General features: G+C 37.5%; 1 pseudogene; it reads right to left on the reverse strand.

Moving 5' to 3' along the window:
- Positions 1-14,416: 14,416 nt before the first annotated feature.
- On the reverse strand, positions 14,417-15,900 carry LOC131037513 (uncharacterized; annotated as a pseudogene).
- Positions 15,901-17,305: the final 1,405 nt, after the last annotated feature.

The following is a 17,305-nucleotide window of genomic DNA, read 5'->3' on the forward strand; positions in this document are numbered from 1 at the left end:
TTAATTGCATGGTTGATATGGTTTCTATATTAATGGGGTTAAATTTCCTTGGATTTTGACCCTTTCCCCCCATCATCCAAGCATTCAATAACTTTGTTATAGAAATCTACATTAGCTTGATGATCTATTAACCAACCCATTCCAATAATTACATCATATAATCCTAGGGGTGCCACATAGAGATCTACCCTTGGTTCAAACTCAGGAAATTGTACCCTTGCCCTTGGCAAACACTTAGTTACTTCCCTAGTTGCCTTATGCCCATATTGAACCGTCCATGATGAGTCCATTTGGTTAACTTTTAATGCATATTTTCTTAGTAATTCAGGTGAGATGAAACATTCAGATGACCTAGTGTCAATTAGAATTGAAATTGGTTGTTCAAATAGTGTACCTGTAGTTTCCACAAGAACATTCTAGAATCTTTCTATTGATAACTCAATGATGAACAATAAGTACCAAACTGGTACTGAGAGGGGGGGTGAATCAGTACAGTCACAATATCTTCTCTCGAACCGGTTTAACTGCAAACACTGCAAATGTTTGACAGACAGTAACACTAGTCTGAAACAGAGTGCAACCAGTAAAGCTAAGAATAATTGTGACAAGCATTAACTAGTTGATCACTTAGCTTTCCACTCAACTTAATACTACACTTCCATTTCACCCTTATGCATGAATAGGTAATCTATCATTAGAAATATAATAACAACTAGCTCAGCATGATTTACCTTCAGACACAAATCACTTAAATCATCACATGAAAAATACTACACATGACAGACGGATTTTTCATGTGGAAACCCAACTAGGAAAAACCACAATGGGGATGAATACCCACAAGCTGCTTTTGAACTCTTTAGAAGTCTTCTCTGTTAGAAGCCTAGTCCAGTTAAAGACTGTTACAATAGGTTCTTCTAGGAACCAATCCTATTAGAGATCACCCAGTTAAGGGATGGCTAAATACCCGGTTAGGGGTTAAACCCTGTTAGAGGTTACCTTGTTAGAGGATTTCAAGAGCTCAATTAGTTTGAGTCACCCTATTAAAGGATTTATAGCAAGCTGATTAAAGCTACCCGGTTAAGGGATTTTCCTACTGTTGGTTAAAGATCAACAGGTATTACAATGATCTGATAATAGCACTCAATGCCTAATGCAGATACACTTAAGTTCCTTCCTTCTGCACACACACAATGCAGGAATCAATCCTCTTATCTCATCTGGTCTTGCAAGAATCACGTATTTATTCACTTAGATACACACACACCATTTGCTAATAACCTCAGAAAGAAACACAACATCGACCTTATAGGAAACAGATAGGTCGGTAGCATAAACCCTAAACCCTAAACATTTAGGTTAAGCAATTCAGGTGGTTCAGTCCTGGCCATTAAACACTTTGCATTTGAATACAAAAGTCCTGAACATATCTCAAGACATTGTCCATCATTCGTTCTTCACCGTTTTCATGGTGGCTTGTAACCCATCACACGTTCTCCACCGTTTACAAGGACTTCACACATTCTCGAGGTAGATAGGATCAATCTCTTTCATGCAAGATCCTTCACGTGCTCAAGTTGGCATGCAAACACGATTGGATCTTCATTACAATGCTAACTCATCACACAATGTCATTAGTTGAGTCACATAGGCTTGGAGCACTTCAACTAGAAACCCTTAAGCTAAGACTACCAACCGGTAGTCATATCATGTTAAGTCTTCATAGAGAACATTCCATATGCTAGTTCACATTTCATCATACCATTTCTCTTGAACAAACATACCACTTCACCTATTGCTCAATATACCGATTCACTTTGCTAACTATTTAGTTTCAATATACCTGTTCACTTCTTTGCACATATACTAGTTCACCACATTGTACCGGTTCACATTTCAGCATATTGTTGGTTCACTCTCCAACATATTGACATCAATGACAACATAATATCATCATGTCAACATACTCAGCACAAATGCCAACAGCTCTTCGGTTCCTAACTGTTGCATGAATCCTTTGTTGGGCCCTTATTGTGGTTGATTGGCCCTAATCTGACCCTGCATCCTAGGACATTCTCTAGCAAAATGGTTTCCCCCACACATAAAGCATCCACCTGGAGGACCCCTCCTGCCTTGATTCCTAGGGGGATCATTCCTTGTTTCATTGGTCCTGGGTGGATAAGTTATCTTGTTCTGCTGGTCATTCCTATTATAGTTGCCTCTGTTATTATTATTATTTCCATTCCTCTGATATTGATTAGGGGGTGGCCTTCTTTTGGAATAATTATTCCTTTGACTTTTGTTGAAGTTAGTGTTCCCCTTGAATTCCTGCTTCCTTTTAAAAGAGTGGTTCCCATTATAGTTCTGCCCTACTAGGGTTTGAATCTTCCACTCTTGCCTTAGGGACTTTTCAAGTACTTCATTCATGTTTTTGGGTCCATGCATGTCAACCTCTACCCCTATGTTGGTATTTAGTCAAAAAATGAACTTCCTCGCTTGGCCTTCTTCATTTTTCCGGTACATAGGTACATACTTAAGCAATTTGGCGAACTTATCCCAATATTGTTTGACTGATAGGGGCCCTTGACGTAGGTTATGGAATTTTGTCACCTTCTCATCAAAGAACAATTGAGGGAGCCACCTTTTTTGAAAGTGGTGAACAAATTGATCCCATGTGATCGTATCCCTGCTATATCCATTTTGCTCCTTGGTGTTGGTCCACCAACTAGCCACCTCCCCTATGAGTTGATAGGAACCCCATAAGGCCTTGGTTGTTTTGCTAAAATATCTTAGTTCAAAATACTTTTCCATTTCATTTAACCAAGTCTTAGCTCCTTCACCAATTTGCCTCCCATCAAACTTAGACTGGGTGATTTTATTCAAATCCTTAGAGAGTTCCAATATGTTATTTTCTTTTCTATTGCCCATCATATTCCCCTGATTGCTACCAAGGTTCCCATTTTCAGTTCCACTTCGATTTTCAATGTCATTTTGCCTTGCCCTAAGGTCCTCCATTGATTTCTCCAGGAAGTTGATTTTATCCCTTTGTTCAGTTAGCAAGTTGATTATAGCCTCAACCCCATCTTCATTATTCCCTGGGTTATGTTGATCCCCTTCATGGTCTTCCTCATGGTTTTCTTCATGATTTTCCTCATGGTTAGCTTCCCTTTGTCTCTTGGTGGCAGTACATCTTCCATTTCCCCTTCCCCTTCCCCTTCCTCTTCCTCTTCCTCTTCCTCTTCCTCTTCCTCTAGCCATTCTAGGGTTTTACTTGGAAATTAAATTATGTAGTTAGTTCTTGATTTAAGATTTAATAATTTAATCTCTACCATTGCAAAACATTCCCTTAGTTGTGTAAATTGAAGTGAGCACAAGGCCTATATTTCAATCTTTTCTCTGATACCACATATAATAACCCACTTTACTTAACCCAACAAAATTTGACCACTCTTTTTTTTTTTTACTTTAATCATTTGTGTTTGATTCAATCGCATACTCTGGGAATCCATCCATTAGGATTAGGCATTCATCCATCCAGGATGAGCATCTAACCATATGGGTTAGGCATTTGTCCATACATAGTAGAAGGTTTCATCTATCCAATACGGGATAGGAATCTACCCATACGGGGTAGGCATCTATCCAATTGGGATAGGAGGTGCTCTGGCTAGAGACTTAGACTCATCAGGACCATTCGGGTCCTGAGTCACTCACTAAGTACTACACTCTTCTAATAGGAGTGCACCAAGGTCATCGTCCTTAGGAGAAATCAAAATAATATAATACAAGCTTGAATTCCACCTCAGAATTTGGCTTAAAGCCTCGAGAAGTCAAGCGAATCCATACGGGATTCCTTCTGAGTATGCATTGAATTACTTTTTCCTTTTTATTATAATTATCTTTCAAATTAGGATTCTTCTCAATCCTTCTTCTTACCAAAACCTAGACCCCATCCACGAACGCCTGAGTACTAGGGACAACTCCATCCCTAGACTGCCTACATACCCATTTCGGCACGGGATCAAGGCGTAAAGTATGTAGTTCTATTTTCTACTCAATGGTTTGATGTAAACTGATTAGTGGGTACGCAACCCTTTCTAGGGTCAATGTCCCAGATAGTTTCTCTGTGATTGTGGTAGCACTAAAGCAAAGGCTCAAGATAGCCTATTGCTTGTGGCCTAAAACAATTAGATCCTAATACCTATCATAAGCATCACCCTTGACCCAATTGTCAACCGTCAACATTTCTTCAAGATTAAATCAATTTCATAAAATCATTTCACTCAATCAACCCTAAAGGGGGTTTACTATGGTTTAACTCAACGGATGTAAAATCATTTAAGGATTATCATATTAGATTATCGATCCAAGGGGGATTGCTCGCCCCTTGGATTTTAACTTCCAAGTGTCCCTTATTTCTCCCCGACAATTGATAGGGATGATGCCACAAACGTCATTGATGCAGCTTTATTAGGCATTAATTGCAGTAGTTCAACATGACGGAATTAACCATAAGCGTGACCCAGAGGCACCGTAAGTACCAAATGCTGCTAGGTTTTGGTTTTTCGACTTCCTTTATTTAGTTTTCTTAACTAAGAAGCTATGAAAAACATCATGCTTGAAAACAATTATGAATTGAACGTACATAATTAGACATTGCAAAGCTTGATTAATTGAAATAACTACTTGATGAACCACATGGAATAAAAACCATAACTAAATTATTTAATATTCAAAACTTGAAATATAACTTGCATAATAATGACAATTATGAAACTCGCATATTAATAATTAAACGTGTAACTTGCATGAAGATGAATAAAATGTAACTTTGTCATCAATAAATGCAAATAATGTAAAGTAATTCGCATGATGCAAGAATAGTGTACGTTACATGCAAGGTTAAGCAATGTTTTATTTCTACCATGAGAATAATCACTTATAGAGTCACTGGTCCCAAAAATAGCAATTAGTTTAGACATTTGGTTCAAATCATATTAATATGAATTAATTGCTCTTAATGAATCTAAAATGCCAACTAAGTGACCCAATGAATCTTAAATAGATTAAAAGATTCTAATTATAAAATTTGATATAATTTAATTTACAATTATAAATTTGCTAAAGATAAATTAATTATAAACTCACTAAAGATAATTAAAATTGCCTAAGCTAAAATTTTATTAAACTAAAATAAAAATTATTTCAAAAAGCCAATTGCCAAAAATTTAAATGTTATGTAGTGGCTTTTTAAAGCCAAGTGGGAGTTGGGCCCATGGGTCCCATCACCACTGCGGACCTGCGGGTGCAGGCCTGCAGTGATGAGGTGACCGCCGTGGTCCCCTCCACTACCCTGCGGCCACTACCGTAACAGTGACCGTAGGATAGTGGGGGGGTACCACTCCCGACAGTTGTCATAACTCCGTCGCCTCTGTGTTGGCCCGATACATTAAAAAAAAAAAATTCGAAAACCACTTTGTCTATATTTTTTTTGCAAAAATTAATTTTGGAACCACTTTGCAATATTTTATATATTTATTATCATTTTGTCTAAATTTAATAATATATACATATATATATACATATACATATATATACATGTGTATATATATATATGTATATATATATATGGTTTTTTATTCCAGAGTATTTAATAATATAAGAGGGATATATATATATAAATATATATATATATATATATATATAAATAATTTATTATATATAAAAAAAAAGAATAAAAATTTAATCACATGAATGAAATGAAATAGAGAATTTTGTTTCAGCAATATAACAGATAACTAAATTATCACAAGGATAGGTAAATGTTTAGATTTTTATTTCACAGTGATCATATCCAACAATTTTGCCCTTATGTTGAGATAAACAAACTTTTCTTTGAGAAATTCTCAGGAAATTTATATTCACAGAATATTTTCCACAGGATTTTTATACAATAAATCTAAGAAGAATTCCTCCTTGAAATACCATATCACATAGCGAGATTTCTTAATACAATGATTATATGCATAGCGAAAGAAATTATTTACAGAGATAGAAGAATTTGAGTTTGAAACAAGATTTTATTTCTTTAATCTAATTCATAGCAAGAATCTGAACAAGGTTTTATTTATCTAATCTAATTCACAGCAAGTATCTAAAACAAGATTTCATTAATCTAATTCACAGCAAGAAATTGAAACAAGATTTCATTAACTTAATCTAATTCACAGCAAGAAATTGAAAAAAGATTTTATTAATCTAATTCATAGCAAGAAATTGAAAACAAGATTTTATTAATCTAATTCACAGCAAGAAATTGAAGCAAGATTTTATTAATCTAATTCATAGCAAGAACAAGATGCATGATTCAAAAATAAAAAAAGAGAACCTAGATACTTGCAGCTTGATGTAAAATCCCCTCTGAATTCTTCAACTAGCCTCCCTTGATCCTTCCTTGCAACCTTTCTTGAATTTCTTCAATCAACTACTTAACAATCCTACAATGAAATGTGACTACAAAAGAAAAACTAATGCTTGAGAAAACTTTTCTTCAATAAAGATAATCAACTCCCTCTTTTGAAAACTTGCATACAATATATAGGAAAAATCCCTTAATTCCACTATCTATAGAAATTAATTAAGATTGAGATTCTTTTTCCAATATTGGACTCATGCAAAATTGATTAATATCCTAGTGGGGGAGTTACATGTAAGGTATTGAAGATTCCTCTAGAAGCTTCTAATTTCTTCACAACATGTGCCATAATTGGGAATGGGAAAAAGAATAAATAAATAATGCCTATTTAAATTATATTCTCCAAGTGTGTATGTGGGTCCATTATTTATTCTTTTATAATATTTATTCAATCATTTTCAATAGCTCAACCAAAAAAAATAATAGAATTGTATCAAATCAAAAAGTGATAAAGGAGAGTTGTGACAGAAGCGGTAGAAATGACTGCATGTGGAACATCTTGATGCTCTGATCGAGTCCTCTGTGTATCTGAAGGATCCCCAACAAGAGAACCCATTGAATCAAGTGTCTGAGCCCAACAAGGTGTATGTGTAGGTGGAGAACGAGGCTCCTCAACTGCAAGTGGACCCTGCGGAGGTGTAACCATGTGAGTCAAAGTTAAAGGAGTCTCATCATCTAAATCACTAGCATCACTATCCACAATGGAGGAAGGTGGAGGAGGTAGAGAGGCTAAGCTAGGAGAGCTCTCCTCAAAGTGAACACTCCTCTCAATAAACACCTCATGTGTCTTAGAATCCATCAATCTATATGCCTCAACACCCTCAGGATATCCAACAAATATGCAAGGTCGACTCTAAGGTTCCAATGCCTTGCATTTCTGCAGAGGTATGAGAGCCCATGCTGGACACCCAAAGACTCTGAAATGTCTCACAATCAGTTTCCTACCATCCCAAGCTTCAAAAGGAGTAATACCTTGCAAAGCTTTGTGAGGAACCCAATTCTGGATGTGTGTGGCACAACTGATAGCCTCTCTCCAAAAGGCGAGATCAAGAGAATGTGCATGTATCATATAGCTAGCCATTTCTTTGAGAGTTCTATTATTGCGTTGTGCAACTCCATTCTTCTGTGGAGTGTATACAACATAATGCAGAAGATCAATCCCCTCAAATGTACAAAAATCCTCAAGTCTTTTGTTCACATATTCCCTTCCATTATCTGTATGAAGAATCTTGACCACTTTCCCAGATTGCTTCTCCACATGAGTCTTGAAGTCCTAAAATTTGTCAAATACTTCACTCTTATGAATGAGAAAGTAGACCCAAGTGAAGCGGGAGTAGTCATCAATGAAGGTGAGGACATAGTGGGCCTTGCTAAATGAAGGTGCTAGAAATGGACCTACTACATCGCTGTGAACAAGTTGAAGAACTTCTAAAGCTCTCCAAGATTTCCCCTTATCAAACTTCTCCTTGGGATGCTTGCCCATGGAACAACATGAACATACACCTTCTAAAAAACTGATTCGAGGTAGACTTGTGACCATGTCTCTAGTGTTGAGCTGCTGAAGATAGCGGTAGTTAAGGTGACCAAATTGCTCATGCCATAGCTTACCTTCTGAATTTGAATGAGTAAGCAAGGCCCTAGAAGGAGAACTTGGCACAAAGTGGGAGAATTAATAGAGCCTTGAGTTTTCATTGACTTCTCCCACTGCTACCAAGGCATCATCATCAAGTTCCTTTACCACTACTAAATCTAGTGTAAACTCAACCTTTTTCCCATTCCCATAGTGAGTGATTTGGTAAATATAGAGAAGGTTGGTAGACAAGTTAGGAACATAAAAAACTTTCTCAAATGTTCCATCATCCATGTCAACTGAACCTTTTCCTTCAACCTCTACTTGTGTATCATCACCTATGTAAATGTGAGGTACCTTAGATGGCTCCAATGAAGAAAACTGCTCCTTTGTAGAACCCATGTGATACACGGCACTCGAATCAAGTATCCACTGCTATGAAGAACCCATTGTAGCCAGAAATGCTTTCCCTTTTCCCTTGGACTGTGTGGAAGAGGAAGGAGATGAATCCTTCTTTGTGTAGGTGGATGGCAAGTTGATGTTGTTTTTCTTAAGAAGATTTGTCAACTCATCAACTTGCTTGGTGTGGCATTGATTCTCACCATGACCACACTTCTTGCAATATGCACAAGTTGGTTTATCCTTCTTAGGTGGAGTCCCCTTCTTGGAAGAGGATCAAAAATTGCCTTATGATGGAGAGGATGATTGCCCTTTTTCCTATTGTGACTTTGACTTGGATTTCTTCTTGTTGTTGTTGGAATCTTTGCCTTGACTCCCCTGATTAGCCACCAAAGCCTTGGACTTTGAAGACTTGAGAAGCCCCATTTTCAACAACTTCGATTGTTCCAATATCAACATTTCTATGAAAGCATCAAATGAAGGCATAATGTAGGAACTCCCTACTGTCAAACGATGAGTTTGAAAGCTAGTCACAAATGCTGCATATTCTGGTGCAAGCTTGTCCAACAAGTTGAATATCAACTAAGCATCTTTTTTGTCAATTCCACAATCCTTAAGCTTTGCTCTTAGCTCATTTGCTTTGGTGACATAATCTTGGATTGTATCAAAACTCTTGGGATCCAAGTTGGTGAGCTCATTAGCAATCTTGTAACCTCTCATTTCATGAACTTGACCATACAATTTCTGAAACATATCCCAAGCCTCTTTGATTGTTGTACACTTCTCAATGTGAAAAATGAGGTCATTTGATAGATACTTATGCAAAGTTCCAACAGCCATGCAATTCTTAGTGAGCCATTCTAATTGAGCATTAGGATCAGCCTTAGGATTAGGTGGTGTTGCTATTGTTCCATCTATGTAATGCGTGAGACCTTTTTCCATTAATTTGCTCCATACTTTAATTTTCCACAATGCATAATTATGTGGAATTAAAGGTGGAAATTTATGAGGACTCATTGCAACAAAAAAGAAAGAGCACAAGGAAATAGAGGCGCAATCACACAAGACACCCCCCCCCCCCCCCCCAAATTCACTCAATCAAAGAACCCCCCAAAAAAAGATGATTTGGCACTTTATACTTAGTGCCTGTACAATGGGCCACTTGCAAAAAATGGGAAAGTGGACTTCTGGTTTCAAATTTACAACTGCCTCAATAAGGCCAAAAGAGACTCAAACTAATAATGCTAGAGATCTAAACTAAGATCCAAACAAATTACAAGTACCAAATAGGCCAAATAAGACCAATATCTGAAAGTACAATTTCAACTCAAAATCTCTAAAATCTGATCATAGATTATGAAAGTAGACAAAAAAATATGCACTTTCAAAAAAAACGGCACCTGAAAAGGAGGTCATATGAGCTCAAACGAAGCCTTTGAAGTTGCAAAATTGAGGATTGGACAAGTACAACTAAGAGATTCCAAAAATTTGGAAAATGTTGTGCACCAAAATAAGAAAATAACCACACCACTATGAAGAGTACAAAAAATTAGCCCAAATAAACAAAAATTGCACCCAAAAAGGAGCTAAATTGAGCAAGTTATGGGCCTCCAAAGTTGACCCAAAAATCCAAACTGCTCAACAAAGAAGGGTCTAATTTTTTTTCAAAAAATGTTGACTGGGCGCTGACTGTGCGCTGCTAACTCAACGGAAGGTACGAACCCACAAAAAAATAAAAATAAAAAAAAATCAGAAAACTCTTTTTCAAAACTGAAAAAAAAAATTCAGAAATTTTTTTTTTTTTGAGAACCGAAAATTTCATACCGTATCGCCCGAATTGGGCAAAAATTCCTCCAACACCCAAAATTTGATTTTTGCTAAAATAGGTCGATTTTATACTCATTTTTTATGGAAACGGCCTCCGAGACGCAATGATGAGGTCAAAAATGCTCTAAGATGCCTCCAAAAAGTGTTGTTTCTCTGATCTGAAAAATAGAAGCCTTCTAAGATGTCTCCAAAAACCAATCAATGAATCCCCAATGGCTCTAATACCATGTGAGATTTTGCCAAGATCAAGGGCATGATGAAAAGTATAAAAGAATGACAAGAACAAACTGTATTCTCATCAATATGCAAATGATCAACTGGATTAACCAATACAATGTATATGGGCCTGCTTATATAGGCAAGGCCATATGGATGTACGAGAACACAATCATGACATGTGGCTCAATTAGAAACAAGGGTAGGTAAGAAATACTAGGGATAGGTAGGAGAAATAATATAATATTCTACAAGAGGTGGATGACCCACTGAATATGGAGTGTAATAGCAAAATAAGACCACAAAAGGTGGAATTTCTCCTACAAGCTATAGCCCTATGTGCACACTTCCCTAAGTATCTCAAATCCAAACTACGAAGAGATGCATTATCCTAAGTTAACTTAAGTAAAGTGTAATAATATCCATGATGAATATTTATTTACACCAACAACTATGAACATGGAAGGAAAAGCCCTCTAGTAGGATAGAGATATCATTATCATAACTATTGTCCATACATTATTTCAAGACTTTGATAAAATTATTTCATTTATTTAGGTGACTAACTCACTATTAATTTCATGGCACTAGCATTTAACATGAAACCCCTTTAACCTCTTCAATTTCTTGGACAAGGCTAAGTTCATAGTGTTTATTGTTTCTTATAAAGCTTTAAGCTTTATTGATTGTGCATTGATTATATATTGGCTTCATTATTGTATTCCTTTAAGGCTTTGTGACTGCTCTTACCTTGTGAGCTAGGAAAGAAACTCCCATTGCTATGCAATTGTATAAACCCACTATGTTTAAAACTATATATCCTTTTATTACTACTACACTTGATTTATATTTAAAACATGGCTTTTTGGGCTAATACCTTGAGGAGATGCCCATTAGCATTCGATGAATCCATATGTGAGAAATGAATAAATATTTTACCACAACACTTAGATCCTTGTAAACAATAATGGACTAATTCATGGACAATTAATCTAACAATGATTAGAAGAACATATAAGAGCAACAGATTCATGAGTTGCCTATAGTTTTACCTCTATAAAACTCCTTGACATATGTTGCAGACTCTTGAAAAATGCCCCCTCTTAGATATTTGATGCTTCCACAATCCTCAAACTGTTGTTCTTGCGAGATATGTATCCTCAATCGGTTGCTCCCACTTTAACATCTGTTATTTGACTAAAATATTTTATTCTTGGCAGGCATAAAGGTCAAAATGAAACTAGGGTTCCAGAATCCTTGGTGACCCGTGACACTCTAATTCGATCAAATGCTCGAACTTAAGGTTAGCAAATTCAAACATTATAAAAATAAAGCTCCCTCCAAATTGACAATTCACATGATTTGCTACATTGTGGAGGCACTTTATGCCATATTAAAAAAACTCAAAATCAAGGTGAAAACCTTCCATAACATTAGGTGACCCCTTTTTAGAAATTTGAGACTCACAAAACAACTTTTTTAAATTTAGCCATTGGGATGCAACCTATACAAGACATAAATCTTCAAAATGATTTGACAAATACCACTAAGACATGAGGCAAAAATTGGGCAACACTACTTCTATTACTCGGTGCATGTATCTATTAATACTTTCATCTTTTGACATTCTTATGCTTTCAAATCCACTTTTGAGGTTTTACAACTTGACTTGATTTATCTTCTTATCTCCATAAATGTTGCTAAGTTTCTCCTAAACATCCTTGGCATATTCACAATCCATCACCTTTAGGGGTTCAATATCTTATAGTCCACTTATAATTGTATTCCTTTCCTTTCCATTGTTCACATGTGCCCTAGCCTCACTCGATGTAGTAAGCAGAGTAGAGGGAGTAGTATAACCTGTTGTTCACCAAAAGTGATAACCCAAGAACACCCGCAAATCTTTCTATGAAATGGCCAATTTCAGTCTACAAAACACATCAGGGCTTGGACAACATAACATAGGATCCTAATTGATCCTCCTGCGCTTCAGGTTCTGCTAGACCTAGGGGGGGACACCCTCTTGATGCACTAAATACAACAATTATAGACACGTAACTGCATCAATATTAAGCAGATAGATCATTTCACAAGCTCAATAGGTTAGGAAACATTACAGATTGGCTAGATCTGTACAAACAATAGGATGAAACAGAGCTTGGAAAGAATGTATCACAAACACCCCAAAACATGAAGGGAAAATAGATTTATCTTTTAAAATGTTGTTCTGAAAGACATCCCCAAACTTGCAAGACCAGTGCCTTGTTCATTGGGCAACAGAGTCACAGACATAACTACAAATATGAATCATAGATGCAAGCTTATTTTCCTTAAACAAGATATTCATGCATCAATACCTTATATTAATGCACTATTTGATTCATTCACAATTTTATCAGATCTGGAAATATATTTCATCATTTATGATTGGCTACAGAGTTTAAAACCTTCCTTGAAGGATACCTATAAACAATCACACAATTTCTTTGAAACTGACAAATCTTATCCTCCTTGAGGATTCAATTCATAATAATGAAATATTTACACAGAGACAATACTATGAGGAATTTACTCATGCCTGACACAAGCAAGTCCTGCAACTAAAATCACATTTACAACAATGCACTGCAATCTTCTGTACCCTGAAACAAACCAAAAGCAATTACAAATTTGGGTCATGACATTCAGAAATGGAAGCCATCAAATCTGGAGCCTTTCTCCAAATTTCTGGAACCCTTCCAACTGAGAAGAATGGGGAATAAAAAGAGGAGGGAAGAAAAACAAATCCACAACTGAAAAATGCCAAGTGTCTCTCCTCTCTAACTGAATTTTGTTCCCGTGGAAACTGCTTCTAAAATATCTCACATTTGTCCAAATTAACTTCACAATCGGATTCCTCACTCCGAGAGCTTTCCGAAAATATATAACACTTTATACCTTGGCCAAAAATTGAGTCCTGGGCGAATTAATTCCCCAATATGCTCAAACATTTAAATTTTTCATTTATTTATATAGTCTAAAACTATATAATAAACAATTTTAAATTTAAATTTTTGCCTCCATTTGTGCTCTGACGCCTTGCCACGTGGTGGGGTCTGATTGGTCGATGGGGTTGACCGGACGCCACCTGGGATGACACCTCATCATCGCCACGTCATCTGCTTCGTCACTGCCACTTGGCCGCCACGTCATCACCACCTGTGCGCCACCTCACTGGGACCCGCCTGCTGAACTGCCACCTATCACGACACGTGGACGGCTCACGTTCATTTTCGCTATTTCGCTGGGTTTAAACTTCGTGCATCTTCCTTCGCGAAATAGCGCGAGCCGTCGATCTCTCTCGAACATGCTCGCTTGTTAACCCGGCTTTCATCTGCAAAATTTTGCCTTTTTGCCTCGAGAAGCGTGCCTACGTGGGGGGTCCACTTTGTCTTCGTCCAGTCAATTCTTCCTTCACCTCGGGAGGCATGCTCACGCATGGGCCCGCCTTGGGCGCTCATGGGCACCTTGTGTCAAAAGCCTTTAAGGCTTAGACACTATAATACTGTGCGCTTCTGCATATAAACATTAAAAAAGAACATTTCCCAGTGCATGTGGGATAATGATTAAGCCTGGGACTTCATTTTTTACTTTCCCTGAGTGCTTTCATGGTGATTTTTTGAAGCTTACATTGCTTGGAAAAGCCAGCTCGATTTCCCCTGTTCCACACAAATTGTCAACAATCATTTTCTATTCTTTTCCGTTTCAGTAAAAACCAAAACTCCCTTTGCTAAATATAGCCTCATAGAAGATTCAGCACACACAGACAGACGCACAGCGTTCCGTTTCGATGCGATGTTACGCAAAACTACGACCATAGCAAGTCGCACAGTTCAAATTTACAATCACGGACTTCTGCACTTTCTTTGTTTACCCGAGCAGCACCAAGTTCAACGGTAGCCACCCTTATAATGTAGTGCTCTTGTGGGATCTCTTTCACGCAGCCAACCTGCTGAAGCTGAATGATTTGGTCCATAGCCAGATTCATTTCCTAGTGACCATGATATAATGCATGAATGGTTTTTGTCTCTTTCCATCATGTTTATTACACGGTCCAACATGGAATGTGCCCAGATTGGCTGTGAGGTAGGATGTGTTTTTTGGCTAAGTGGTATTGAAGAATAAAAACCATGTGTTTCTATATTTGCTTCATCAATCATGTACATTCCAAAAAGGTCACATAGCTCATACCAACGAGGATGCTGTGGATAATGGCTATTTCTTACAGCATTAATGTTATGTTGCTTCATAAGAACCAAGTCCTTAATCATGCAAGATTCGATGTTAGTTTTTCCCCACTCGTGGATGATGTTCATGTCTATTGACTCCACATATGAGAATCGGTTTCCCATTGACAAGTAATTCTTTTGGTCTGAACGAAATCTTCCGAATGCCAACTTGGCAAGCTTCACAGTCTATCAAATTGTCTGATGAGTCTTTCAGCATAACTAGAAGAATATACAGGGCTGGATGTTCTGCAGAAGAAAAATCTTCAGTCAAATGTGTCTTAAAAAAGTAATCTGATATAAACACCTGTGGCTTTGACAGAAGAATAACATCACGGTGAATACCAGATAGCCACCAATGATCTTGATCTTCCAGATAAGACCCATCACTCCACCTTATCACTTGAACCGCTAATATATTTTCCTTGGAAGAACCAGGTTCATAACAAATTTCAGTGATCTCAAATTCTGCAGGAAGCCGACTATCCTGGCTATACCCCACAAGTACACCATTTATCCAAACATAGAATGCTGAATCAACCGCCTCAAAGTGTAAAAACACACGACGACCTCTCCATTCATCTAGAAGAATGAAAGATTTTCGATAGCATCCAGTGGGGTTTTCAGTGCTGACAAATGGTGGATTCAGTGGAAATGGATACTCAGTGTTTGTGTAAATTGGAATATCAAAACCATGCATTTGCCAATTTGATGGAACTGGCAAGGTTCCCCATGTAGAGTCGTCAAAGCTGATCTCATAGAACTTCTGAGGAGTTTCTTCAGGATTTGGAACTAGGAAGAAATTCCAGTAGCCACTCAAAGACATAACATAAGGTAATTCTTTGACCCAAAATGCAGCACTCTCAAGAGAAGCCGAAACAGATTCATCTCCCCATGCTGCCAGAGTAGCAGCCTCGAAATCAACATTGTTGCGCTCAATCCAAAATCTTAAAGCTCCTTCAGCTGTTGCATGACAGTGCAAGGGAACATGAACGGTTCTTTTGTTCCACTTTACAATAGGGGGATCCTCCCAAAATTTTTGAGGGAACCCTGTTTCCTTTCTTACGCTTTGAGCCATTATCTCCCCTATTTTGTTTCGGCACTATTTTTTAGTTCATGTGCTTCATGCCTCTGACCACAACAACCAACCAGCTTGATGCATGGTAAGCGCCAACATTCAACCTCTGGAAACGATCAGCATCACTTTTGGATCATCAGACTGAATTTTACAACCTCCAGGCGATTACGCCACAATTTTCGCATTTAATCGCAAAGACGTAATTTTCAATGTGGTCAAAACGCCTTTCTGGAGCTCGCCGTCTAACAGGCATGTACTTTGATATACAAGGATGATATCTACCAAACGGTTTCTCAAGACGAGTCCCGAGTGAAAAGATATTAATTTCCGAAAACGGCCAACTGGCTTTGTCGACACTGCGGACCTGATGAAGTCAATGTTCTGGCAACACATGATGCCTTTCTTAAAAATACCAAACGACCTCCGTAGGCCCTCAAATTTGGAACACAGGTACCTTTAAGTACATATTAAATCTTTGAATTCTCAATTTGATCACCAGACTAACAGGATGCAAATAGCACGCTCACCAAAACGGCTACATTAATTGATCTAACACTGGAAGTGCAGATAACTGAAAATGATGGCAAAATGAGCTCTTTTGAAAACCGATCAAACGGATTGGTAGAGCCTTGAAATTTGAAACGTAGCTCATCATTTATACCAACATCAGCCTGGAACAAACATTATGGCATGATGCTTACTTAGGCAACTTTTACACTTATGCGAAACAGGGCTCCGACTAGCTGTCGAAACAGGGACTTGCCAAAACATAGAAACTGCAAATGGAATCGGCTTCAAAAACTGAGCAAATGGATTCGTTAAGACTTGAAAATTTGTGAGCTCACTCACATTTATGCATAGAATTGAATCCACTTTGAATTTCTTCATGACAATCAACAGGGCAAAATATGTAATCGCTCAAAGTAGGCTACTCAATAAAATCTGCATTTGTGCCTAAAATGCACTTCCAGCTCACCCCTCAAAATGGTTACCTCATAAACTTCTCCAAATTGAATTCTGAAAGTTGCACATCACTGAATAGGCCAAATGAAAGGTGTGGGGGATGAATCCCGAGCCTTACCCTCTGAAAATCAACTGGCTCCATTTACCGCTTTGCTAACTAGGCCGTTCAAACTGACTTCATTTAGGTATGCAGAGCAAAAATTTGAAATGGGCCATTAAAATTGACTCAATTTTAATCAGTCCCAACATAACCTTCACCAACAGATCTCCAAATTCCATATTTCATAGAGTTCAGGTAAGATTGCATCGTCATCTTCTAGAAAGAGTAGTTTGTGCCATCAAACTTGGGAAAATGGTAAGATCCATCTTGTGCCATCCTAGATCTACATCAAGTGGTTAAGCTTCTTCTAGAGGAACTCGATGTTGGAAAGAGACACTGCACAACTAGTCAGGTTTTTTCATTGATGGCAACTCTAGTCACCATTCCCATCTCTTGTGCATGATTTTCTTAT

The sequence above is a fragment of the Cryptomeria japonica genome, chromosome 9 (genome assembly GCF_030272615.1).
Source record: "Cryptomeria japonica chromosome 9, Sugi_1.0, whole genome shotgun sequence".
Taxonomy (NCBI): Eukaryota; Viridiplantae; Streptophyta; class Pinopsida; order Cupressales; family Cupressaceae; genus Cryptomeria; species Cryptomeria japonica.